A 20,820-nucleotide genomic window follows, 5' to 3' on the forward strand; every position below is an offset into this window, starting at 1 on the left:
TCCTGAAGTGTTTCCATACACTATCCCAACGACAGACACTAACAGTCGTGTAGCCTGCCCCCCAGCCAGCACCACACCTGGACAAAGGCACTCACTTATGGTGACGGGAAAGCTAGGCACTCAGCATCAGAGCAAGTGCTACCTATATTAGATTTTAGGGGATCCTTTTGAAAAATGAAAAGCCTTTATTCTGTGTGAAGGAACTGAAAAATTACTTAAATGACCTAATACATTAAAGCAGAAATTTAGATCCACTCCCCCAAGTTCCTTAAAAAACAAAAGTTAAAATAAAAATTAGTATCTGTATGGCTTTCAACATGATCATTTGTTTCCCTATGTATGGTTAGGAAAGTTATATGTATATGGTTAAGAACTTATCTAACAGTCCAAATAAATACAGGATATAAGAGTTCCAAAAATCCAAACTAGAGGCAAACCTAAAAGCCAAAGCATCAGGAATTAGTTTAATACACGCAAATCTGGTTTTCTAATTAATAAAGGCAGATGCTCTCTAATACCACTACCATTTGTAAGCACAACCATAATCAACCAATTCAAATGTAATACCGTATCCGGTTACCTCATTTATTATTCTAATCCAAAAATCAATACTGTGGACTATGAAAATGGGGAAAGAGTGAAGCCTAAAACAAAGCAAACAATAACTGCTAGAAATTCTGAATTTGGATATGTTACTAGAACTGCAAAGTTTCAAAATATTCTACATGAACTACTTAGGTGTAATTGAGGCCAAAATAGAAAAGCACTCTACTAAAAAAAAGAAAAAAAAAAAGTATCAGCCTTCCCATCCTCAAGACCAACCTCCTCTAGCAGCTAAGAAGCCAACTACAGTGTCCTCCGCACTCTCTGCCACCTAATAATCAGCATAGTAGTTAACAGGGGACTCAGAAATCACTTTGGATGCAAATTAATGTCCATTCAAGGCCAAATCCATTATTCCTTGTGGAAAAATTTTTTTAACTTTTTTTTTTAATGTTTTATTTATTTTGATACAAAGAGAGACAGAGCATGAGAAGGGGAGGGGCAGAGAGAGAGAAGGAAATGCAGAACCAGAAGCAGGCTCCAGGCTCTGAGCTAGCTGTCAGCACAGAGCCTGATGCGGGGCTCAAACCCACAAACGTGAGATCTGACCTGAGCTGAAGTCGGAGGCTTAACCGACTGAGCCACCCAGGCGCCCCATTCCTTGTGGAGATTTTAACGCTAAATTGTTTTTAAACCATCTTTTGGAAACTTTTTAATCAGGTACTTAATAAAACCATTCCCCAAAACTAGGTCATTTAGAGAAAGCCACCTGATACAAGAAAGGTTTCAGAAATAACAGAAAATGTTGTGGACTAATTCTGAAGAGATCAGGCATCAAACAGATGCCCATAAGCACCCAAGTCTGCGAAGAGACATTTTTATTCATTTCATAAACTTTCTCTGTGGGCCCAAACTCAGCAGTTCTTTCCAAACTTCCCAAGTTAGTCCTGCTTTGCTTCAGAGGAGAGATGGGCCCAGAGGCAGCCCTTCAGTAGGTCTCCCCTGCTTCCTGGAGAGCAGCAGCTCAGCAGCTCAGCAAAACAAAGGCACAATGATCTGGAGATGTTGCCACCACCGAAGCCAGCAGTCTATACAGAAAACGTCCACAGGGAGCTGAACTGCTTTGGGGGACAATGGAAAACTCATTCCTATGGACAATGTATCAGGCATTCTAAGTGCCCACCACTCAGGGCAAGAAAAGTTGTTTTAAGACCTCTACGCGAGGCATCTCACTGCATGGTAGGTACCCAATTTACAAACCCACAGGTCTGGAAGAGTGAATATGCTCATAAAGGAGCTTAGCTACAAGAAACTTGTATGTTTCAGCCATAGAGTAAATCTCAAGTTTCTTTAGGCTGAATTAAACAGGCATATAAATAGCCAACATTACTTACCAGAAAATGTTATAGAAAAATGGTTCCTTTTTTTTTTTTATGGTTAGCAACTTGGAGGAACGTAAGTTTACACTGAAAGATGTAGAATACTTGGAGTTGAGATTACTGGCGTTTGGGGTGGGGGGGTGAGCGGGGCCCTCCGGGGGGCTCAGCATGAGTGCAGGGCCTGCCTGGGATTCTCTTGCCCCTCCTCCCAGTCCTGCTCATGCTCTCTCTAAGCAAACAACTGGCGTTTTAAAAGGTTTTTTTTTGTTTTGTTTTTTTTAATGATCTGGGGAGTTCTTTTGCCCCTTCTTCGTAGGGAGGCAGCTCCATGTATCTTACAGAGATCACTTACAAGATTTTGTCCATCTGGAGCCAGAATAACACATTCATTCATATGTGTTAGCACCATCAAAAGCATTTACAGACTCTTGTTTTTAGAAATAAAACACTGCACAAAACAGGCACGCAGTGTAAGAACACAAGCAAGGAAGGATCCCTCCTACTCCTGCCCTCCAGCAACGAGCGCGAGCTCTCCTCCTTTCTAGGGGCCACTGTGAGGTCCACCTCTTCTACAAGCCAAAGGTTCCTTGAAAGAACATCTCCAAAAAACTCTTATCTGTGAATGTTAGGATTAGTACCGGCGTTAAGAGAAAGAACTCCAGTCGTCCCCCCCCCCCCCCCCCCCCCCCCCCCCCCCCCCCCCCCCCCCCCGCCAGTCTACTGCTTGCTGTTAAGAAAAAACCTCTGGGCGCCTGGGGGGCGCAACTGGTTAAGCCTCACGATCTCATGGCTCACGGGGTCGGGCCCTGGGTTGGGTTCTGGGCTAACAGTTCAGAGCCTAGAAGCTGCTTCAAATTCTAGGTCTCCCTCCCTCTCTTCTCCCCCCTCTCATGCTCGCTCTTTCTCAAAAATAAACAAACATTAAAAAAAAAAACACTTCAACTGCTGGCTTTAGGGTTCATCCATGTTATCTATTTGGTTCATACTTAAAAACTTTTTATAAAAAGAACTCTTGGCCTCCTCTGCACTCCTCAAAAACCCTCCGAATCAGCAAAGTGAACAAGGGGCCCGTACCTTAAGCGACTGAGGGGCAGGAACAGAGCAAATAAGAAATCAGATTTGTCCCCAGGTGGCTAGGTCTTTATCTTGAACCTCCTTGGCTGGGAGGATGGCCATCTCACCAGGTTAGCACCATTACCTCAATGCAGAGCTCTCTTTAGCCAAAGCATACTCCTTTCAGCTCATGGCCAAAAAAGGGAAAATACCCAATTTAACAGAATGGAACCACTGTTCACCTGTTTGTCAGTCATTTCTGGAGAACTGACACTTTGTGCTCAGAAAAGAGAAATGAACAGGACCTAGGGCACACGGTAGGCACTATGGCACTGGAGTAAAAAAGATGATTGTTTTTGCCTGCTGAAGTTCCTCTTGAAGCCACGCCTGGTACAAATGTGCCATTAGGCAGCCCTTCCTCCCTTAGAGCAGAGTGTTTATGACTCAGGTCCACCAATTAGAGTATTCTATCTCTACAGAGACTGACTGGTAGAATGGGACATGTGCCCCAAACAAGACTGCTAGTGATACTGCAAAAGACTCAGGACCTACTACTACAAATGCAGAAAGCAGAGAGAGGGAAGGACACCTGTTTGGCTTTTCCTAACCAAGAGCAAGTACATGACGATTTCTGCTTAAGCTTTGGTTCATGTCCCTTACAACCAAAAGTCTTCATAAACCCACTGGGCAGTGGGACACAGAAAAGGAAGTAAGAAAGAGAAAAGATGGGAGAACTTTATGCCAACTAATTACACTTGCGAATCAGGTCTAGTAGGAAGAATAAGAGTTTGCCAGGAAGACACAGTTTTTCTGAAAGATGATGTGGCCCCTGGTTTCATTAACCAAAACAAACTCTGTATGAAGAGTCATTTCTAAATTCTTCAAGATTTGTGGGAAAGCTCAATGACCTTTTTTCCCCCCTTGATTTATTTTTTGAGGGAGGGGCTGGGGAATGAGGGAGGGAGGGGGAGAGAGAGAGATTGACTCTCAAGCAAACTCTGACGTCAGTGCAGAGACCCAGAGCTCGAACTCACAACTGTTGAGATCACGACCTCAGCCTAAATCAAGAGCTGGATGCTTAACAGACTGTGCCACTCAGGCGCCCTTAAAGGCATATTAATAACAGAGTTAACATTTGCAATTGTTTTATTAACTACTGAAAATATCAAATTTTGAGAATGATTTAAATTCCTTGCTGCTGAATGATTTAGTCACACTCCTTCCTATTGATCTTTGAGAATTATATCCACACCTACTGATTGGGGCCAAAACATTAAAGTTTTCATAACAATCCTGACCAAAGTCCTACTCACGCACTTTCTTAGAAAGCAGGAGTCAGAAGGCAGAAATGAAAATCTGAGCTCTGTAGTCCTAAGCTAGAGATGAACTGAAAACACGTCTCGAAGACTCATCAACTACCTATTCCTCCTTCCTCTCCATATACGAAAAGCAAAAATATTCCTCTACTCCACACAGAGAATAGGGCGGAGTGAGCATGTCCCATGAGGGCGTATCACCTGCAGGTGGAATCTGTACAGGGGAAGGACCACACCACCTCACTGCCTGTGAACTCTACCTAAGCAAAGAAGTCATTATCTGAGAAAAAGAATTATAATCATTGAGGAAACAAAAGCTCTGCCAAAAGGCTCGGATCAAGTCAGGTGTTGTACTCTGGTTCTTCTGAGTTAGGAAGACAAACGGGAATCCAGCAGACGGTACTAGTTTAGCTGGCTCAAGGCAAGGTTTGCAGGACCTGATGTACCAAGACTCAATGAGGCTTGTCTATGTATGACAAGGTCCCTCGAAAAGCCACCAGATCAAGCGTGGCACCATATAGTCTGTTCTAAGGTTAGGGGTTCAAGAAAAGCAGAGAAACATTTACAACTGTGCCCACAGAAAAGTTAAAAACAAAAAAGCCCCCATAAAACCCAAGCTTAAACCTTTGACTAAGCACAGATAATCAAACAAGCCGGAAGAAAAAAAAAGCCTCCAGATCAACCGTTTCCGGATATTTTAAGCTACTCCAGGTGTGGCCGTAACATGCATTTTTCAGTATTATTAATTCTCCATATTTTTACGTGCATTCTTATGCTTCCCAAGTTCCTAAGAACATACGGTGCTAATTTAACATGCCAGAAAACACAGAAGTTAATGTGATAGCATGTCCTAGTAGTTTCCATCACCCCCAAGTTTAAGGGCAACTTTCTCCTTTCTGGGAACCAAAATCTGAGCATATACGACTGACAACTAATGCATCAGTTATGTCAGTGGCTTTAATTTGTAATTACCTTAAGCACATGTTTCTTCCAATACACTGACCACCAGCCAGGAATGGTTACGTCTTCCTGGTAACACCTAAACATAAACTGCTTAGTCTAAGCCAGTGATTTTTCAACACGCCCCATGCCCCTTTTGAAGAGGAAACCCTTGTTTCTAAACAAATCTTAGCTGAATCATAAAAAAGATAAAAAAGTGGAGAGGCTCAGGTTGAAGTGGAAAAACAAAAAGGAAAAGTCTACTCCTCAGTATCTCCTTGAAATAGTTACCCACCTAAACTAAGCTTCTAAGGCAAATTTATGCCAAGGTGGCAGCTGAGTGCAGTGTAGAACTGGGACCCGGTGGGCAGTCACCCAAAGCAAGAAGTTTGATGGCTACAGCAGAATTGCAACAGTTTACTGAAAATCTCTCCTAAGTAAAATTACAGTCTGATCAAAGGATGGTTCTCAGAGGCCCACAATAAGCCTAAGGATTAGAGTACAGTTCATACTTTGATGTTGTCTTTTAAACATTTCTATATTAAACTGTAAAGGAAAATACGCATCTGGGAAAATCTTTTACTAGGGACTGGGGGTCGGATCAAAGGCTGGAAATTAGGCCATTACTAGTGAAGAAAAATGGCAGTTGTATTTCTAAATTAATAAAAAATTAGGAAGACATTCAAACTACTACAATATAAACAATCTCATCTTTGGTAATATCCTCAAATCCAAGTTAACATGTAAGAACAAATTCAGATCCTTGATATTAAGAAAACAAAGTATTCCCATGTTCTAAGGATTCAACTATTTATACAAAGATCTTATAACCTTCACTAGGGTTTAAGGGTCAGATACATTTGAAGTTTAAATCACTAAAAAATACTAAGTTTTGTTATTTTTTAAGAAGCATATTTTCAGAAGATTCTCATGAACCTTCATGCTACCTATGATGTACTTTTTTTTTTTTTAAAAACAGCTTTTGTGGCATCTCTGTGGAAACATTTAGGACCCATTAAAATAAAAACTAGGCAGAAAGAAAACACCATTTCCCTATTTATGTGCTCGCTCTCCTCTACCACCTCCTCAGCAACATATTTAACACCTGCCAATATCGTGGAGCACAAATGTGGTCGCTGTAATACACTTTCCTTTATAATCAGTACGTGCTTATCTTCCCTGACAATTCTGGGATCAAAAGCAGGGAACAGAGACATCTTATCTGCTTTTAAGGGTGTCACTAAGTCCTACATTTAAACTAAACCAGCCGTTAAAAGTTTGTTATGTTTGTATCTTGAAAAAATAAACCCTGTAAAGCCTTTCTAGAACAACCTTCCAATGAGTGAGGGTGTTGAGAGCCCAGGGCCTAGGGCCTAACATTCATTCTGGAAGCAATCACCTTACTCAATCTTTTTTTTTTTTTTTTTTTTTTTTTAAAACCACAGTCCTGAACAGAAGCAGCTAATCTTTCCATTTCCTATAAGCTGGGGCAAAAGACCTTGCAGATTCCAGAGGCTCTTCACAGAAAGGCAGCTCTAGTTGTCATCTCCTCTTTCTCAATCCCAAATACCACAGAGGAAGTAAAGAAGTGTCTGACCATCCAGGGGGGGAATGCTCATCTGGATTAGCAGATAAAACTGTGCAGCATGAGAGGCAGTACGAAAACAAAGTTCAGGCTCCCTTCTCCTTAAGGAACAGAAATTGTGAAGGTCCCAAAAGGGCCTTATTAGGAAAGCCCAGGAGGATGAGGAGAAATTACTTTGCAAATGAAGACACCCTTGTACCAAAAACTCAATCTGCATGAGGAATTAGTTGCTTAGGACAATTATATTAGAACTCTGTTAATAAAGACAAGACGCGAGCAAGAAATGTAACCAATTTCTGTTTTCTTCTCTTCTTACCCACAAACTGCACTGACTTGCTCAGAACCACAAGCCCAGATCTTGAACCCTCTGGCCACAGAGCAGCCTTCCACGTTTTCAGACCCCTTCTCCTCCCAAGTCTCCCCCTTCTCCAAGTCACCCACACTCTGTTCTCTTCACCACTGCTTTCTGCTATCACAGAAGCCAAGTTCCAGCGGACAGGCTCCAGTCTGTCAAGGTCTTTGGTGACCTGAATAAACTTATTCCAGATGTGTTACAATCATAGGTCAAATGGGACAACACTTCGGTAGTTCTGGATAATACGGTTTTTTAAATTTTGTTGTTGTTTTTTTTTAAAGTAATCTCTCTGCCCAACTCGGGGCTCAAATTCATGACTCTGAGATTAGGATTGGCATGTCCCACTGACTGAGCCAGCCAGGCGTGCCCTCGATATTATTTTTAAATTAAGGCTCCTGAAAGGTACATTTGTGTTGGTGACAGCCACCTTACATGACAACAATTAACCAAGACTTTTTTTTAGCATGTGCTGTGTGTTTCAGTATTAGGTACTTCAGTTGGTGAGAAAAAAAAATTCTGTATGGAATCCATGTCTGGTTAGAAGGGAAGTAATTATCAAGTCTTTAAGTATCTTCTCAAGTGAAGTGGGGGGCAAGAGCATTCTGATTCTAACGTGGAACACAGTGAATCACTAAAGAGCCTCAGGGTTACCTAATCTAAACTCTTCTCATTTTACAGATTAGCAACTGAGGTGAAGCAACTGACCGAAGGGTGATCAGCTAGTCAATGACAGAGCTGGGTCTCAAGGTCATCTTCAGATCTAGGGCACAGCACTCCTCCCATTACCCACTTGGATGAAGTGCTGATCTCTGACTTTAAAGGTAAACAAGAGCATGTTAAATACATACATACATGTCAGAGTGCCAAAACTTGAAAACTCAAGATTGAAATGACCTTACAGATTCAAACTAGCTCAAGAGGTGAAATAGCGATTAGAAATACACACACATGTCAGATGGTCCCATCAGATCCAGAGAACTGAAACAAGAACTTAGCTCTGAGACCACTGGCTCTAAAGTGGTCTTACCATCGCCATGGAGGCCGCCTCACTACACAGTCACACTGGAAGGATATCCAAACTGTAATACGACCTTTTGCAAAATGAAAACCACAGTCCTTGTATCCCTAAATAAAACAACGGCTTTTCAAAAACAGATGTATCCTATGTCTCTCTTTTACCAACTTCTGGTTATCAATACTCGAACCATGCTATTCCAGAAATTGCTTGGGAAAACAGGCTTTGGTGATCCTTCTTCTTTTTCTGAAGACCAGGGTTAGGCAGAAGGCTAGTCTGCTTTCAACTGCCTCTTAGGCTCCTTTTTGCAAAAAAAAGTTCCATTCATTTTTGTTACAAAAGCCACTAGGAAATAAAAACTTACATCCACATAAAAACCAGTACATGAATGTTCTCACAGTAATCATTAACACCCAAGGAGAGACAACACAAATCTCTATTAACTATTAAATGAATAAATAGAATGTGGTATTAGCCATGTAATGAAAGGATTCAGCCATAAAAAAAAAAAGTGCTGATATATGCTCCAACATGGCCGAGACCTGAAACCATTATATATTAATGTGAAAGAATTCAGCCACCAGAGACCACTTGTTGTTACATGATTCCATCGACACAAAAGGCACAGAACAGGCAAATCTACAGAGACAGAGCAAAGCTGCCAAACGCTAGAGGAGGTGAAGGGAAAGCTGAGGGCAACTGCTAATGGGGACCCGGTTCTTTTGCGGAGTGACTAAACATTTAAAAATTGACTGGGGTGAGAGCTGCACGCCTCTCTGACTATTCAAAAACAAAATCACATACTTTACGGGGGTGAATTTACATCGCAGTAAAGCGGTTACAAAGTCAGAAAAAGGCAAGTGGGCCAAATCTAACAAAATACAGGTAAGGCATGGAACACAAGTAACCCTAGCCAGAGACCAGAGTTAACACTGGGTATATTTATCCTTCCGGATTTTTATGCACATGTAGTTTTTCTTTTAAGAGGAAATAATTTTTGGATCTCAAGCACTTAGTCATGCAGCAAGAAAAGCAATGTTGGCTGAAAAATTTTAATTTTTATTCTAAGATCTGTGCTTTCCTTCCAACAAGGTAAATGCTAGCACAAATAGCTATTCTTCACATTAAATGTGGCTAGTCTGAACAGAATGGAGGCCTGCCCTTATTTTTTTATTTGAAAAACTTTTTTTTTACATCTTAAGTGATGTCTACACCCAACATGGGGCTCAAACTCACAACCTGAGATCTAGAGTTGCATGCTCCACCAACTGAGCCAGCCAGTCACCTGGAGATACGCTTTTAAATCAATTTGTTTTGTGTAGAAATACGCATCACCAAAGCCACCATCGTAGGTGTTTTTGAGCACGCCGCCCGTGGTCTTCAGTAGTCCTAACAGCATCACCGCCCCCAGCTCCGCACTCTCCTCGTGGAGCCCAACCGAAACTCTGCACGGAGACAACTAACCCCCGTGTCATACTTCCCTTCTGCACTGGACAACCACAATTCTGTCTCCGTGATTCTGGCTACTCTAAGTATTTCATGTAAGTGGAATCACCAAGTCTTTTTGTGACCGGCTTATTTTACTTTAGCACAGGATCTTCAAGGTTTATACATGTTATCCTGTGTCAGAATTTCCTTCCTTCAAAAAAAATTTCCTTGAAGGAGATTTAAAAAATCAATTCATTTTTGAGAGACAGAGCACGAGCAGGGGAGGGGGAGAGAGAGCGAGACACAGAATCTGAAGCAGGTTCCAAGCCCTGAGCTGTCAATACAGAGCTGTCAATACAGAGCTCGATACGGGGCTCGAACTCACTGACCGCAAGATCATGACTTGAGCCAAAATCAGACAGACGCTCAACCGACAGAGCCACCCAGGCACCGCCAAAATGTCCTTCCTTTTAAACGGTGAATGATATTCCATGCTATGTACACACCGCATTTTGCTTCTCTTATTATTCTAAGCCTGAACAATACACATGCTAGGTATACCACATTTTGCAGTTGATGGGACACTTGCGTTGCTTCCCCCTTTTAATTATTGTGACTACTGTGAACGTTGCGTGTACACATCTTTTCACACAGTAATTCAGCCTCCACAGCCGTTCTTACCATTTATTTACATTACCATCAACAGTGCACAATATCTCCAATGTCTCCCCATCTTCACCAACATTTGTTAAATTTTTAGAATAGCCATCGTACCTAATGCATAGGAGTTAGGATTTAACTGTAGGTGTGATATAAATTTCCCTAATGATGATGAAGGATACCGAGCATCTTTATGTGCCTACTGGCCACCTGTATGTCTTCTCTGGAGAAAGGTTCTTTCAAGTCTTTTGCCCATTTGAGATATGCTTTCACATGTAAAATATACTTGGGATTTCCGAGGTTTAGAACTAAGAAATGAAAAATATCTCATAAGTACCTTTTCAAAAACACTGACATGTTGAAATGACAATACTTTGGATGTACCAGATTAAAAATACATTAAAGTTAATTTCATTTAATTAAATGTTAACATTAAATGAAACTAAAAGTTAAAATGTGGCTACAAGAAACACAGATGAACTTTGAAGACAGGAGGCTAACTGAAACAAGCTGGTCACAAAAGGACAAGCACTGAAACTCTACTCCTAGGAGATACTAAATGTTGCTCCTGGAATCTTTAAGGCAAGAGTACCTAATATGAAACCAAATAAGGTTTGCTAATAATTTTATCGACATGGATAGTCTGGTTCAAAATTAGAGGCATTTATCATTGATGAGTCTCTGCCAAAAATACGAATAGTAAGCATCTGTTAAGATTTCTTTGAACAGGACAGATCCTCTAGAGCAGGTCCTGGATGTACAGGAACACTGAAGGCCTTTGTAAAATTCTGGACCATTCTGGACAGTATTAAATGAATGAGTCTATGGTAACATATTAATGGTCCCCAAACTGCTGAGTACTCAAGCACTCTTTTTCTCAAAATAAACTTAAAACATGCAGCAGTACAGAAAAGATTTTCCATCTGTTGAATTTTTAAATGACCATAAGTTTCTTTCAAATGGTTATAAAGCTAGAACTGCAAAAAAGGGATAGGTCCTAAGAACAGTAAATTAGGACACCTTTTCTAAGGCAATACAACGATGAAAATTTAATTCTAACAAGTTTTGTCTTCTCCATGTGGCTCATTAACGTCAAGCCAAGAATCTAGTGGGAAATTAATAGCCCCACTCACATGATCTTCAAAATTACAATTACACTGTGACTCAAACGTTTTATTTTAAATACTCATCACAGGTGAGTTCAGATTTAGTAAAGTATGACCTGAAATTATAATTGATAGTGTGGTAAAGAGGTATTCATGGCTGTAAATTACAATCACTATGAATCATTTTTCAGCAGAGATGGATTTTCCTGCTCTCAGCTGATGGACTTAAGAACCCTTAATATATGCAGGAGGACAAGGGTGCCATCTCACTGTCCACAGCAAAGAAAGTCTACTAAGAAGATCCTGCTTGGTCGTTCCCCTCTGCTAGAGCTCGACATCTCGGTGGGGGCTGACACACAGCAGGCACTCAAAAAATGCAGACTGAATGAACAGTCCCTACCTAGAAAGGACTTACAGGAATGACACCCCATAAATATCTACAGGAAAAGAAGCAACGTGTCAGATGTGTGACAAACTAAATGCACTGAGGTTTCATAAGAGGGAGAATTCACGCTCAGCAGGGAGCTCAGGAGAAGGTGGAAACAGATGCCAAGCTGGGGCCACTAGGTTAGCTGAGAATCTGCATTCACTGCAAAAACAAAACAAAAACCAACCGGCCCTTGCTGGCACAGTCAGAGCTGGGAAAGCAGGGGGCTTTAGGAAGTGCGGCACAGAGGCCAATGGCTGCTCGGTCAAGCTTCTGAATAATGACGAATGATGAGGTTGGAAAGGCAGTCTGGGGTCAGAAAAGCAGCCTCAGAGTGAGGCTGGAGTCCGCCGCCACGCCTGGTAGGCCCTGAGGAGATGCTGCTGACACTGCAGCGGAGAAATGATCCAGTTCAGCTGGCACTTTAAGGGAACTAACCTGGCCGTGTTCAGCAGGTCCCATTAAAAAAAGGCCTCAAGGAAGTGGATGAAGAGTGGAATACCAGGCCTAGGCAACTATCAAAATCACCTAGAGGGCTTACATCCATCTCAGACCTATGCGATCTGGAAGGTCTGTAGGTATAAGGGAAGGTAATGGACGATAGCGAAGTGAGAGCAAAAGGTGAAGTTCGAAGTTGAAGCCTACAGCCTACACCAGAGTCTGCTTTCCAGTAAGACTGAACTGTTTTCATGAAGAAAAGTTTAGCTGACCTATCAGCCACACGAAAAATTCTTATCTCCCAGCTTCAAACTTCTGTAACAAATAGGGACACAACACAGTAAAGCTCTCCTCTGCTCAAAAGAAAGAAGGTACAATATAGTGACTAAGAACACAGCTCCAGAGGGGCACCTGGGGGGCTCAGTTGGCTGAGCTTCTGACTTCGGCTCAGGTCATGATCTCCAGGTTTAGGGGTTCGAGCCACGTCGGGCTCTGTGCTGACAGCTAGCTCAGAGCCTGGAGCCGCTTTTCGGATTCTGTTATCTCGCTCTCTCTCTGACCTTGCCCTGCTTGCGCACTCTCTCTCTCAAAAATAAAATAAAATTAATTAAAAATTAAAACAAAACAACCCCACAAGCTCCAGAGCTGGACAGATCCGTGTTCAAATCCTTACTCTTGTCACTTACTAGCTTTGTGAACTTAAAAATGTTACTCCATCTCTGGAGGTCTGTTTCCTTGTGGTATACAGCCCGAAGGACACTATCCCCAGTGTCCAAGTGCCGTAAGGATTAAATGAGAGGATACCAGTTGATACTTAGAGCAGTTATCATTATTATCTTAAACCAGATCAGATACTGGAATCGTCACTTTGAAAATTATGAGCTCACACTCCAGTAATAATCTTTAAAATATATATACGGACTATTATTCCTGTGGTTATGCCTTTTCCTATACACATTACGACGTGCATTCCCACACATAATAGTGCTTCCACAAAACATGTTTATGGGAGCTTTTCCTGTTAAAGAGTTTAGCATATCCTTAACTTTACAAACTGTGGCACTTTAAACTCTTAGGCAATAGAGTATCTGCAAGTACCCACAATAAACCCAGGTGACATAAAAGCGTGACCTAGATTTTGCATTTTTGATTTTTAAAAAGCACAGGGGTCACTTCTCTTTTAAGAAAACTTTCGGACTACAAGACTAGTGCCTACAACTGGAAACTATGATGTTGCTCTTTACCCCATTACTTGGGACTATTTCGATCTCGGGTGAGATGCCTAGCTGTAACCACCAGAACCTACAGGGCACCAGCGGAACCACAGGCTCCCAGAGTACTTCTGAGAGCGTGCTCAGACTGTAAGATACATGCATGGCTGGAAGGGAAGATGACACCAGAGGGACAAGATGACAGCTGAGCAACTGGAGGTGTGGTCCCTAACCCTTTACTGATACTACATACTGCAGCACATGCAATCTTGTTTGAAAGAGAAAGATGCCTCACAGCTTACCTCCCACCACAAAAGGATTGAGACCATCTCTAACACCCTAATCTAACTTTAGAGAGTATGAGACGGGGCGGATTTCCCCACTTACTCCATTTAAAATAGGTATCCCAGCAAGGCAGGGACACCCCATGGGGAATGCTCTGACACTGCGGAGCCCACACAAGAAACCCACAGCTTAGAGCCGCCGCCGCCAATGCAGGTGGACAAGCTGGCTTAAGAGGTGCGTGACAAGGGAAACCGATTCTCGAGTGGGCCTGAGACGGCATCCAGCTACATCTACTTCTAATCCTTCCAGTAACATGGCCTGCTCTTCTCATCTAAATGGCAGAAGACAAAAAACAGGTTATTTTTAAGCCCTTAATGATAACATTTCCATGCTCTATCAAAACCACTAATTTTCTCAGAGTAAGGGAAAGGTCATTTTCTCCTCATTCATGAATAAAAGAATAACTTACTTGAATCACCTCAAGTTTTTCTGAGCTATGTCCTCGTTCAGGCAAAGATTTCTGTGTGGCAGAAGCATTATTCTTGTCGCAGGCTTTGCCACTTGCTGGCTCACCCCTTACACCTTCCGCAGACAAGCTCTGCCTTGGTGTTGTTTTCAAGCCTAACCGACTCTGAACCAGGACTTTGAGCCCGTGCATGACACTCCTAGTCTCAGCTCACCCTTTCAAAGAGCAAGAACTCTAACGGCTGACTCGTGTTTATAACCCCAACTTAAAATTTTAATAAGTTTTTCTGTATTTCCACCAGACAGCTTTTTCAGATATATCAGGTTTCAAAAGAAACCACTTATACGGGTTTTCAACTGTTGCCAGTTCCCACCAGAGAAAGACGCAGGTTTTCAAGGGAAGCACAGGCTTCCACACACTCTTCGACGGAGCACAGAGGGTTCAGAAAAAGGAAAGACAGAAGAAGGGCAAAAGCCAGCAATTATCTGCCTAAGCAAAAATAACTGCCCAGAGGAGAGATGGACTAAGACTGCTCTAAACCAAAACACTGGAAAAGGCAACAGGACCAAACTTTCTTTTCAGACCCGTGGACAGGCGACTCCAAACCAGACACAGGCTGCTCCGACAAATCGCCCCCCAGCACGACTTTTGCTGGTTCTCTCTTGCCAGCCTCCTCGTGAAGCTCACTCCCAGTCCCTGGGCACTCACGGGTTCACTGCGAAGTGGCGAGGCATGCGCGTGTGCCCTCGTCAGCCAGACAGCGCACGGGAGTCCTACAGAAGCCTGTGCTCCAGGCACAGGCCTGCACAGACCCATTCTGCAGCTCACTTCATCAGTACATGTCGCAGTGCCTCGATTTCCCCACTGGTGAAGCAAGGACGATCCTGAGAGAACTGAGAATGGTGACCCACGGCGCCTGGCGAATCACACAGACGTACCTTTACTATTCCAATACCACAGAGGCCAGCAAAGAAGGCTTCACCCTCACAGCTCACCCATCCCAAACACAATCCTCAACCAAGTCATGTGAAAAGTGACACACAAGCAGCAAAAAGCCACAGCTAAGGGACTCAATTATCAATCTATACCCTTACTGGAGAGGGAGTTAGGGTGTGTAGGGATTTATTTTTAATTCGAAGGGAAGGTCAAACAATGCATGAGTCTCCTACAGACCATGTGCATACTTCTGAGTTATACCTTAAACTTAAATCTTAAACTGCAATATATGTTCAGGGCACGCTTCCCGTAGTAAACTCTATCAAAAGTATTTACGCTCTCCTCATAATTCATTTCTGGAACACTGCTGAAATTCTGGAGATGTCAGTATTTCTCTAGCAGTTGTGTGAGCGCTCAGCTAGGGATCAATAAAAGCAAGGAAGCCTGTGAGTGCATTTCAAAGACCCTCAGGCAGAGGATAACGAACGTGTACATGGAGAGAAGAGAGCCCAGAATGGAAAGAATGAAAAGAACTTTGCATTTTGCACTGACTAGAAAATGTGCGCCCTCCACCAAAATGGTTCCCCTGCAGAGCTGGCTCACACTGTACCTGCGACTTCCTCAGACAGACACACACACCACCATATAATCAAGTTGGTGTACAGGTACCCCGATGTGAGAAGCCTGATAACGTGCGGAGAGCCTTATTCCAGCAAAGCAGATAGGGATTCTCTTTTAAGCAGACTCCTGAACTGCCAGGTATCAAAGGTAGGTCACGAGCGAAACACAGATCTAAGGAGTACTAAGACCCTGAGACTGAGGGGGCACAACCATCCTTCCCTTCCCTTTGTAATTATCAGGATCAGGCAAAGAACATAAAAATCACAAAGTCCCAATGGAATTGTGGCCACTCATGCTGGGCCAAACACGGATGGCTTCTTTCATAAAGCATCGTAACGATTAAGGCAGAAAAATGCCAATGAGTAAACAAGAAATGGCTTCTACATTCAAAATTATCAACTTAATGTGGGGCTCTTTTTCACCGGTTTTAAATGCCAAGTTTCCAAACTAATGACATAAAATGTAGCTTTTTATGACTGACCATGATTCACAGCAGCAAAATAAGGCATTTGTTTGAGACCTAACGCCATGAGCTCTCAGCAAATGAGGAGAAGAAAAACTTTGTAAGTTTGCATGATGCTCAGAGCATGTCAGGCACTGTGACTCTAACATAATTAAATTATTTACTTAGGGGAGCAACATTTTACTTAATGTTCGTGCCTCTTAAGCAAATAAATGAAAGTTAAGCTCCTCATGGAAAATATTTTATCCTCTGGAAGACGTGACAGACTTTAAAGTGAAAGTCCTTTAGAAGTCCAGGATGAACATGCAGATTATTACACAACAGTGTTGAGCATCTTAGTAAAAAGTACAAATTAGCTTCTAATCTTATTATATATATATATATATATTATATATATAAAATAAAACTTCATTTTTTTGTACTTTTCATGGTTTTTTTTAAAGTTCCATCTAAGATTTTAACAAGTTATTTACAAAAAAACACCTACAATGTCAAATTCATTTGTTTCTGTAGTTAACGTACCATTTCTCAACCACATCGCTAATGTATGGACTTTGTATTTAAAAACAGGAGAGTTCTTTTCAATTCTAAAAAAGTGGGTTGTATCGTGTGTGTATACGCACACACCAATTAACGAACTCAACCTGCCAAGGTCTATTACAAGTAATGCAACTTTTGTTACTTACATATAGTTCCCAAAAGACAAAAATACTACTGAAATGAGGTTTTTCTTTCATCTCTCTCTACCCAAGTACTAATCCCTACTTGCTCCTTTTTAACAGGTCAGCTATCTCTTCTCGTTAATTTCCACAATTAAACATGTAGCCTGCACATGTACATCTTAAATGTATGAACCAACAGACTGCTAGAGAGCTACATTTTTAAAATACTAAAAATTCTATTTAGTAGCTATTTTTCAAATTTTGCAAATAGTTACTAGGAAAGCGACCGTATTTAATTATACTTAGTATAATTATACTTAGTATACTTAGTAATCAAATACAGTAAAATGTGCATTTACATTATAACAAAAATCAAAAGCCATTTTTCCTTGATAAGAGCCTATTGGCTGGTTATTTGGTAGCAACTACACTGTTCACAGAAAGGCCTATTTGAATCAGAGAATCTTTCAGGTTTTTAAAACTTAGCAACTCTTGAGATTGGGTCATCAAAAAAAAAAAAAAAAAGAATTGTGAACTTACTTGACACTTAATCTGTTCAACATGGTGACGTTTTATTTTAATGTAAATAGTATTAGAACTTTTCCTGCACTCTGGTTTAAGGAAAAAAAAGAGAAATTTAAGCAAAACAAATTCACAGTGGATATGTTTACAACCAATGACTTCCAGGATAGGCAGGGTCAGAAGTCTTAGAGATTCAAAGCCCAATCTCCTAAGGTTTCCATACAGAGACTTTAGGAACCAGAATCAAAGATTTAGTTAGTTCAATGTACAGCAGTCTCTAATAAGGTAACGTCAGGATATTTTCAACAAGGGCCAAGATAAAGAAGGAATTTCTATTACAAGTTCAATTAAACAGAATACCCATCCGCGCCCTCTGGTTTACTGAGGCTTTTTTCCCCCCTGTACTTTTAAACCCTCGTAGTTTACCTAAATTCCAGGCTTCAAGCCCAATTGCTCTACCTTTTATTTATTTTGACTACTAGAACCAGGAAACCTTGAAACTACAAAATACATGCTTTCTAAGAGATCACAGCAAGTTTTCCTGTAGGGGGAAAATGGCTATTACCACTAAGGACATCAGTTAACACTGTATCTTATGTATAATTTACCGAAGCAAAGCAAACAAAAGCACCTTCACAAACTTCACCTCAAACATGCACTCAAGTAAACTGTTTTCAAATTACTCATTTATAAAACTCATAAGTATACACCAAAGACCAAGTAGAGGTCAAAGTTGTATCTGTTTAATACTGATCAATTTTTAAAATTATAAGTAATACCACTTAGATTTAGTATCTGATTCTTGAAGTCACTAAAAAATTGCAAAAGCAGTATGTAAGTCTTCAAATGGAATATCTGAACCAAAGAGCCTCCTTTTCACTCACCAAATGTTACTTGGTAGCAAATGTTCAAGAAAAATTCTCCCTTAAGCACCAACTGATTAACTGTGTATCAAGAATACTTCCGTTCTTCATTTCCCCATAAAGTTACCTTGGTGTATCTACATAAGATACTTGCAACAAAGTCTTAAAGTACCCTCTGAGTATGGACAACCTCTGTCAGTCACTGGTAGCAAGTACATGTTCATGGGAAGGTCTGTTCTGATCAGAGAATCTGTAAGGTTTATAGAAGCTAGCAACTCTTGAGACTGGTCATCGAGACAACAGTAATTGAGAACTTAACATAGTTTATACACAAGAGTGCAGAATGCAAATGATTACAACCGTATCAGCAACTTAAAATTTTTCTTTTAAACAAGTCATTAAGTCATTTCTCTGTTCAGAACCCAGGACTGCAACCAGCTCTAACCGGTTCCTTGAGGAATGTGGCTAGGCTGAAACCTTGGAAGTGCTGGCTTTGGTGGTGACCAAGGAGGAAGAAGTCTCTGGCCTCCCTGTTGCTGCAGTTCCCACCCTCCAAGATGAATATACCCACCGGTGTGAATTGACAATGTGGTCCAAAGAGCAAGGCAGGAACGGAGTCCAGATCCTCAAAATGGTAGTACAGGGCATAACCACTAGGCCACCTATCAGTTCAGTACAAAAAGTACAACCCTGTGCATCATGGTGCAAAAGCTGGGGCCTAGGTTTCGCACTGTGCATCTCACACCTAAGGAAATAATAAGAGGAGTAAAATCTATAGAAATCAACACACCCTAAGAAGGTGGGTGCTCACAGAAGACCGGTGTCAAAACTTTTTGCAAAGGTGGTTGGTTACTCAAGATCATGAATGGAAATTACAAGCCCAAAGTTGGAAGGCAACAAAATTTTGCAATCAACTCTGTTGAGTTTGACAATGAAGAACTCAACACGGGCTCAATGTTTACCAACAAGGCTTTGCAAATCATGACACCCATCTACATGCTTATGAAAATTACTAACCCACTAAAATCTAACATCCTTCAAGAATGGCTTTTAACTCTCAAAGACTTGGAAAGATCTGGGCCATGAAGAAGGTGGTGATCAGCAACACTCCCAAACCCATCACTCTCAGGTTTTAGACTCTCCCCTTCACCATCTGACCTTGGAAAGACATGGTGACACGTTCAAAGCTTAAGGTGGAAGAATTCCAGAGCATAGGAAATCTGTACCAAGGAAGCGCCAAGAACAAACGTGGATTGTCAGGGTCAACGGTCTTGAACAAGTAAAAAGACAGAACTTTTGAAATGCAGGGAGGATTCTTTAAAAGAAAGAAAATCACCGCTCTTGACTCACTTAATCCTTCGCCATGTTGCTGTCAGCTCACCAACTAAGAGTGCGAGAGAGTGTCATGCTGGGTCCATTTTCCCATGGTCTGTAGAAGGCGCTGTGAAGCACATCCTGTTCTAGCTCTGGGGCCCTTCCCCCCTCTGCAGCCTTACCCAGTGCAGGGAATGCGCCCCCTACTGACTCCAACACTCATCGCCTTTAGCCGACTTGGCTGCGGTGCATTTTGGGTGGGGGCTGGTATTTTCTTCGTGGCCATAAACCAGAAGCAACAATGCAGATTTATAAAGAAACTGTAGCAAGCTACCCAGGAGATCTTCCATCCCCCCCATTCTGAAGGTTCAAGACACTGGCACGAGAAACATCGGGGATAGGAATTGGGTGTGTGGGGATGGACAGCATTAAAATGGCAAACACAGGAAACAGTTTGGTTCTTTTTCCCTCCTAAGCCTTTGTCTGAGAAATGGGGTTATGGCAAGAACTGTCCAGAGGACCTGGTGAATGCAAGAACATCAAGAAGACTTCGTGTGAATACATGTGCAACTAAAAAGGGTATCAGGACCTTAGCGCCTGATCTTGGGCTAAAGAGGAAGAGAAGCAATCGCGCCTTTTCCAGCAGATGGGCATCCAGGTTGGGGGGGAGGGGAGGGCAGGCAGGCAGCCCCGAGGAAAGAGAGGTGAATAAAAGGGTGCTCAAAGAACTCCTCCCCATTCATTGCATTAAAAAAATAAATAAGTCTTTTCGCAGCTTTCGGAATTTCCATTTTTTGCCGTCTTATCGCAAAGTTGGGGCGCAGAAAGCTCGGAAGAGGTCGTGCTGACCAGGCAGCTGCGACTGAGAAAAGGGGTTGGCGGTGGTGGACTCCGGGTTAGGATAGCAGGGGAGCTGGCACGTTAGGGAGGGAGGGCTGCACGGCGGAGGCAGAGACTTTCCACTCCCGTGCCATGCATGCTCCCCGCCCCCCAACCCGTCCCCCCTCCCCCAGCTAAGGGTGGGCAGACCTGGCAGCGGGCTCGTCCCAGGCACCGGGGGTGTGCGTGGGGGGCTCGTTTGGGGAACGGGGGGCGGGAAGAAGGGATCCGTCCCAGGGGTGGGGGCTGCCCGGTCCTTGCTGGGGGCGGGGTGGAGGGAGATGCCCCCGGCGGCACGGGCTCCCGGGGCGGGGAAGGGGGGTCGGGCTGCAGGAGGAGGCGCCGGGACCCCGC

The 20,820-nt window shown here is 42.4% G+C and overlaps 1 protein-coding gene across 3 annotated transcripts in view; it reads right to left on the reverse strand.

The window, feature by feature from the left end:
• The window catches only part of ADNP (activity dependent neuroprotector homeobox), a 32,043-nt gene that overhangs the window by 9,716 nt on the left and 1,507 nt on the right, over positions 1–20,820 (reverse strand). Inside the window, exons 1-3 of one of the 3 annotated variants that reach the window (XM_029917142.1) lie at positions 19,291–20,234; positions 18,845–19,018; positions 17,429–17,499 (exon numbers count right to left, since the gene is read on the reverse strand). The exons of 1 other annotated variant lie outside the window; for it this stretch is intronic. The gene's annotated coding sequence lies outside the window, so the exon portion shown is untranslated. Of the gene's footprint in view, positions 1–17,428; positions 17,500–18,844; positions 20,235–20,820 lie in introns of those variants that run through there. One more of the 3 variants, XM_029917143.1, reaches the window with a different exon arrangement.

This window comes from Suricata suricatta, chromosome 12, assembly GCF_006229205.1.
Source record: "Suricata suricatta isolate VVHF042 chromosome 12, meerkat_22Aug2017_6uvM2_HiC, whole genome shotgun sequence".
Classification (NCBI taxonomy): domain Eukaryota; kingdom Metazoa; phylum Chordata; class Mammalia; order Carnivora; family Herpestidae; genus Suricata; species Suricata suricatta.